The sequence below is a fragment of the Marmota marmota genome, unplaced genomic scaffold, assembly GCF_001458135.2.
Source record: "Marmota marmota marmota unplaced genomic scaffold, marMar, whole genome shotgun sequence".
NCBI lineage: Eukaryota > Metazoa > Chordata > Mammalia > Rodentia > Sciuridae > Marmota > Marmota marmota.
The window spans coordinates 5898236-5905575 of record NW_026000101.1 but is presented as its reverse complement, the minus strand read 5'-3'; the positions used below and the strand labels follow the sequence as shown (position 1 = coordinate 5905575).

Here is a 7340-nt window from a genome sequence, read left to right as displayed (position 1 = left end):
TGTTATCTCCTTTTTGTTCTTTCAGCCACTCAACAAAGCAGCTATCATTATCTCCTTTGTGCAGGTTGGGCAGCTAAATCCCAGCTGTAATCTCTCCTCCCCGCCTCCTATGGCACAGCATCCAAAAGCGTCTAAAGAACTACCTGGAAGTACAAGATGCGGCGGCCGCAGAGGCAGCAGCTCCACACTTCTTGTCTTTTCCTTAGGTGTTTGGTTTTGCTTTTGCTTTTCCTTGTAGAATCCGAGTACTCTAGGTTCTGCCTCTGCCCCGCCCGCCCCGTGCCCTTGGCCTTGACCTTGACCCCTCCCTGGTTGGTCTGGAGCTCACACCGCACAGCTCACGGTGCAGTTTCTCCCTCCATCATCCCTCACTCTGGGCTCATCTGTTGAGCTTTCTGTGTCCGGGGCCAGGCTCCGCACTATCCACCGTGGGTACAAAGGTGACCGTGGTGTGGTCTAGGTTTCCAAAGTCCTCACAGGGCCGTGAGGAAGGAGAGCAGCACACAAGCAGCTTCAGGTGAACATGGCGGGAGTTCCTTTAGGGGCATGCACGCTGTCACATGTGGTTACAAACCCATTTTGCCCCGGGTTGTGGAACACCTATGGAAAGTTAAATTGAGTGGCACATATTCACATTTTAATCACCTCTGTTGTTGAAATCCTCATGACATTGAAAACTTGGGCCTTCATAGGCTGAAGGAATAAAAACCAACCTGAAGAAATCAAAGAGGATCTGTCTCCCAGAGAAGGTGTCCTTCTGGTTAGAAACCGCAGCACAGACAGGAGTATGTTTATTCATCATTAGTTCCTGGGCACACTAGGTTGGCGATGTTGGTTCACCTGTTTCCATGTTCTTCATTTAAGCAGATGTTCTCTTTTATATTTATTCATTTATTTTGGTATGGGGCGGGGATTGAACTCAGGGGCACTTAATCACCGAGCCACCTCCCCAGCCCTAATGTTTTATTTAGAGACAGGGTCTCACTGAGTTGCTTAGGGCCTCACTAAGTTGCTGAGGCTGGCTTTGAACTCTCCATCCTCCTGCCTCAGCCTCCCGAGCCACTGGGATTACAGGTGGCTTAAGGAGATGTTCTCAGAATCACTTATTTGGACTTTCCTACAATAGCTCTTGGGACCAGAGATAGGCCTTGGACCCAGGAGAACAGATTCTCAGGTAGGCTGGTGACCACTGGTTAGTAGCCTGGCTTCAGAAGATGAGCTCAGACAGCCAATTTTTTTTTTTCCAGGAAGTTGAGCCTGGGAACAGAGAGCCAGATCCTTTTGGTGCCAGAGCAACCTTCTTACAGATGCAAGCTGGGACTGGGGTTGGGAGGTAGTGACTATGCAAGTGACAGTACAGAAACACTAGAGCAATGCTAGCGAGAGAGGAGGTTGACACAGACAAGAAGTGGTGGTGCACACCTCTAATCCCAACGACTCAGGAGGTCGAGGCAGGAGGACGGTGAGTTCAAAGCCAGCCTCAGCAACTTAGTGAGGCCCTAAGCAATTTAGTGAGACCCTGCCTCAAAATAAAAAATAAAAGGGCTGGGGATGTGGCTCAATGGTTAAATGCCTCTGGGTTCAATTTCCAGCAACCCCCCCGCCCCCCCCCCCAAAAAAAAAGTCCTTTGTGATTTGTGGAAAGGAAAGCACAGTGACAATGACTATGTCCTACTAATGACCACCAGGGAATCTGGATGCACAAGGCTGGCCCTTGTCAGGAACGAATCCGTCCAGCCCCCTCTCATTCCTGGCCTCTCCCCTCACCCCCACTTCTCCCTCTTTCTCACTTAAAAAAAATATATTGTACCCACCTCCCCTACTGCTGTTTCTAGATAGTGCTCATCAGAGGCTCTGCAGAGCTGGGGGATGCTGGACCCCCCTCAAGCCTCGGCCCTCCCACAGCCCTCTGCGGCCAGCAGTCTTTCTGATATCAGGAGCAGGGAGACTTCAGAGTTCTCCTCACTGGAGTGTTTCCTGTCTGGACTCCTCCCAGCGGTGCTGACCTTGGGCAAGTGACTCACTCTGTTTACGTCTCATTCTCTTCACCTGTAAAATGGGAGTAATTATATCCATCAAGCTGACCTCCAGGGTGGTGCTTTTCCAGGTGGTGTGGGGAAGCAGCACCAGGTTTTCTTCTTCTCTATATTTGTTTATTTTTGGTACCAGGTTTTTAAAAAATATTATTTTATTTACCAATGGAGTTTTTAAATTTATATTTATGTGGTGCTGAGAATCGAACCCAGTGCCTCACCCATACTAGGCAAGTGCTCTACCACTGAGCCACAACCCCAGCCTGGTACCAGGATTATTATTATTGTTATTATTACTCCTCTCCTCCTCCCTCCTCCTCCTCCCCCTCCTCCTCCTTCTCCTCCTCCTCCTTCTCCTCCTCCTCCTCCTCCTCCTCCTCCTCCCCCTCTTTCCCCTCCTCCTCCTCTTCCTCCTCCTTTTCATTTGTTTGAGTTTTAACTTTTCCATCCATCATAGATCTGGTATAGCCTTCAGCTCCTGTTCTGTGCAATCTGAGTTCAGTAACACCCAAACTGGTGTGGACCCGCTCCTTGAGACAAATCTATTCATCATATACTTAAGTGTCACAGCATGGCCAAAGTATTAGAAAGGTTTCTTTCAGGCCAGGTGTGATGGCACCTGCCTGTAATCCCAGAAACTTGGGAGCCTGAGGCAGGAGGATCACAAGTTTGAGGCCAACCTCAGCAACTTAGTAAGGACCCTAAGCAATTCGGTGATACCCTGCCTCAAAATAAAATATAAAAAGGGTTTGGGTTGTGATTCAGTTGTTAAGTGCCCCTGAGTTCAATCCCTGGTACAAAAAAAAAAAAAAAAGAGAGAGATAGAAGAAGGAGGAGGAGGAGAAGAAGGACAAAGAGAAAAGAAAAGAAGAAGAAAAAGAAAAAGAAGGAGGAGGAAGGTTTCTTTCTCCCACTCACTTTCATCTCTGTACCTTATTGTGAACTTGAAACAAGCACAGTGTGAACCAGTGGCATTGCTTTAGGAGTCTTAGGAAGTCAAATCATGGCCGTGACTGTGCTTTATGTGTGGCTTGTGTCTATGCTCCGTGTTTGTGGGGTCAGAATGTGCTGCCTGCCTCACGTTTCCTGAATGGTTTTCATTCTTCCTTTAGTTTTTTGGTAGCAGGGATTAAACCCAGGGGCGCTTAACCACGGAGCCACACCTCAGTCCTTTATACTTTTTATTTTGAGACAGGGTCTCATTAAGTTGCTTAGGGCCTTGCTAAATTGCTGAGGCTGGCTGTGAACTTGTGACCCTCCTGCCTCAGCCTCCTGAGTTGCTGGGGTGACAGGTGGGCACTGGTTCTAACTCTTTCTCTGGCTTCTCCAGCTTCATTCCCGTGCCAACTGTGTTTTTTGGTGGGTTCTTTTCTGTTACCCGTGACTGGCTGTCTTGGGTGAAGGAAGGTAACATTCTGCTGGTGCCACTTAGGCATCCTGGTGCTGGAGTCTGGGCTCTGCCTCTTTCCAGCCAGTTGTGTTGAGCAGAGAGCTTGAGGGTGCCACTGCTTCCGCCCTCACAGCAGGTGTCGACAGGACCTAGCTGACGGTTCCTGTGAGAATTAAATCTCTGCTGTGTAAAAGCACGCTCTGGGTCTAGTAGGTGCTCAGTCAAGTTGCTCCTTTGACCTTGCACTCTGACTGCACGCCCCCCTCCCGTATCCTCTGAGATTTGGAAGCCTCAGGAAAGAGCACAGGTATGCAGATAAGCCGTGGGGGCATGGACTGTCCTGTTGGCATATCACCTGCACCTTTGCTGAGGTTGGGAGAGGTTTGCTCGGGCAAATGCCATGGGTGGCCCAGAGCCCCCCAGCTTTCTGCCTGACGACCTCTGGAGGTCGAACAGACTCCCACCTGATGAAGGGTGCCCTCCACTTACTGGACAGTTCTCTGATGACGGGCCCTGGCTTTGTCATGGAAGATGTCACTGCCTCCAGCTCAAGCTGAATCCTGATTAATCAGTCATAGTAATCTCACTTCCTCTTATCAGTAATGGATTTGGGGATGGGCGTGTCACCCAGTGTGTAAAATGGAAGCTGATGAGTGGCATCTAGAGTTCAGACTCCTTTTCATCTCCTCCTTCTCCTCCACTTTCTCTTCCTCCTTCTATCTCTCTTTTTGTACCAGGGATTGAACTCAGGGGCACTTAACACCTGAGTCACATCCCAAACCCTTTTCATGTTTTATTGTGAGATGGGGGTCTCCTTCTCCTTCTTCTTTTTCAGTGCTGGGGATCATGCCCAGACCCCTGAGCTACCTCGCCAGTCTGAGAGGGATCTGGAAAAGATGTTGTCAACTATTCTAGGAAGAAAACAGAAGATTTAATCTCCTTTGTCCCCCTGGATATTTTTCTGTCCAGATGTGATACCCGGCATCATGGCAGCACTCTTGAGACTATGAGGGGAGACAGTCTGGGGACAAAGTTGATCTACAGAGGTATGAAAAAACCTGGATTATTGAAGTTGTCAAATCAACCCTGAAGTCACTCTACCTCTGGCCCTCATGTTGAATTGGGGAAGATGAACCTGTAATAACTGAACTAGAATCGTGCATCAGAATCCTCAAACAAAATGCAAGAAAATGAGTTTTCTGGTAGCCTGCAATGCTATCCAGAGATCATATTTTCTTCCTGCAGGTGAGGAAATGGACTAATTCCTGCTGCGTTTAAATACTCCCTTAAACAGAAGCCATAGTCGTTAGGATTGATTCTCCCAGCTTAGTGACAGGAGCCCTGAGTAGGAATGGAAAGTGACAGAGCCCTTTGTGTCTCATCAGAAGCTACGAGAAGCCTAAGACATGTGCTGTGACCTGCACTGCCTTGTGTGCTCACTCTGAATTTAGTAAGCTTCTCTACAGTTAGATGATTAAAATGGGAACTTAAAAATAATGAGATAAGGCAGGCTCGGGGGGCCCACAGCTGGAATTCCAGCTACTTAGGAGGCTGAAGCAGAAGGATTGCAAGTTAGAGGCCAGCCTCAACAATTTATCAGGGGCCTTAAGCAACTTAGTGAGACTCTGCCTCAAAATAAAAAAATAGAAAGGGTTGGAGATGTCTATCAGAGACAAAGTGTCCTTGGGCTCAATCCTTAGGGCTACCAAAGGAAAAAAAAAAAGGGAACTTTCTATAATGGGTACACACGGGTAGGCGTGTGTGTGGGAACTTACCTTGTGTAACTTACTTGAAACCCTAGTAGTTGATATATTTGAGGCAATGCATTTCCTAATTCAATAACACTGGTGGCTGTTGGTCCCTAAATGGGCATCCATTCAGCTTTATGATCCACTCTAGCAAAAGTGGTGACAATTCTCAATACTGCTCTGCATGTCCCAATGTACCTGCCTCCTTATCTGATCCATAGCATTGTAGAAGAGAAGCAGGATGTCACATCCGCATTGAAGAATCTGAGTGCAGGAGGCTTTGCGCTTGGGATCTCTGGGGGAAAGCACAGAGCGACTCAGGAGAATTCTTCTGTTTTTACATAACGAACTGTACCAGGGATGGAGCTCAGGGGTGCTTCACCACTGGGCCGCATCCCCACCCCCTTTTCATATCTTATTTAGAGACAGGGTCTTTCTGAGTTGCTTAGGGCTTCACTAAGTTGCTGAGGCTGCCATTGAACTCAAGATCCTCCTGCCTCAGCCTCCTGAGCCGCTGGGACTGGGATTAGAGTCATGAGTAACTCACGGTGCCCAGCTTGGATGGAAGGTATTGATTGGAGCAGTAGTTTGTTTGTTTTTGGAGGTTGGAACTTAACCCAGAGTCTTGCACCTCTAAGCACACACTCCAGTTGCTCCATAGGAGTGTTTTATGTTGGGGGTGCATAAGGTCAAATTTTCTCCCTTTCTTCATTTCTTTTATTGTCTCATTTAAAAGGTAACTTTCCAACTGGCCTTTGACGACCCCTTCTTAGACCTTATAATAATGCTAATTGTTGCCATATCCTTGTATTCCAGGCCTTGTGCTGAGCACTTCATCATCTCACTCAGTTCTCACAATAACCTCCTCAGGAAACTTCCTCAGAGAGCGTAAGTAACTTGCCTAACATCACACAGGAGGAGCTGGAATTTAAATACAGACAGGCTGACTACAAACCTGGTTCCCCAAACTAGGGGGAAGAATACCCAGGGACCTGCTGTAGGATGTTGGGGTGAGGAGGTGAAAAGCAACGGACAGATAGATGTAAGTGGTATGGGGGGCATCTCTCACTGGGACCCAGGGATAGACTGAGAGACTGGTTCCTGATTTTCTATATGACAGTGTTATCCTGTTCATGAAGTGGGCCTGCTCCTTCAGTTGCTCCTGGCTCTTCTCTGTAACTTGAGAGACAGCTCTTTGTGTGCACAGACAGCACCTGAGCTGCCGTCTATCCCTGAGCCCCAAGCACTCAGCACCCCTTCAGAAGAAGGTGAGGTGGCTGGGGCTTCAACACAGCACCCAGTCAGTAGCCAACACGTGGTTGAGACCATCATGCAGCTAGTAGGGGTTCTTTTGATGTTAATGGGAATAATAATAATAATAAATTCCCTCTCTTGCAGGACCCAGTGATTCATTTCTTTCTGTCCTTCTCTGCCCATGAAAGCCCTTTCCCCTGCTCTCATAACAATCAAAGAACAGCTGCACCAACCGGATCACGGCGCAGGGAATAGGAGGCTGATTGAAGGTTTTGTTCCTCTCAGCTCTTAGTGCTTAAGGACGACGACGACGGTGACGGGATCCTGGGAGGAGATGTTGCTACAGTCAAGAAAGCTTCCTGAAACGAGCCAGTCCCCCCAAACCAGAGGTCGAATGTTCTCTGTGTATGTGGATTCTAACACCCGATAAGGGGTGGTGGAGGTAGGGAAGAATAGAAGTTCATTGGACGAGACCAAGGGGAATGAAGGGAAGGGAGGGGGAAGGAATGGGAAAGACAGGAGAGTGACATCAGGCAGAACTTTCCTGTGTTCACATATGAATTCACGACCAGTGTAACTCCACATGCTGTACAACCCCAAGGATGGGAAGTCAGACTCCTTGTATGTGTGACATGTCAAAATACACTCTACTGTCATGTATAACGTGAAAACAATTTTTTTAAGTTAAAAAAAAAAGCTAAAAAACAAAAGCAAGAAAGCGTCCTAAGAACTATGTGAAGTCAACACTATCGTCACCTCCCTTTATAGGGAAACTGAGACTTGGAGACTCAGTATTTCCCCAAAGCCATACAAATCACATCTGAGGAGATTTCCTTGTCCTTGGAATGTGGTGCTTACGGGCCTTATGTTTTACTGGGGTCGTCACTATTATTATTATCAGTTTCATGGGCCAAA

The 7340-nt window shown here is 47.8% G+C and overlaps 1 long non-coding RNA gene across 1 annotated transcript; it reads left to right on the top strand.

Annotated features, from left to right (window-relative positions):
* The first annotated feature begins 4263 nt into the window (after positions 1–4263).
* Positions 4264–7134, top strand: LOC125610641. The gene is made up of 3 exons (XR_007340621.1): positions 4264–4668; positions 5988–6213; positions 6711–7134. It is a non-coding gene; the product is annotated as an uncharacterized LOC125610641 (long non-coding RNA).
* The last annotated feature ends 206 nt before the right edge of the window (positions 7135–7340 follow it).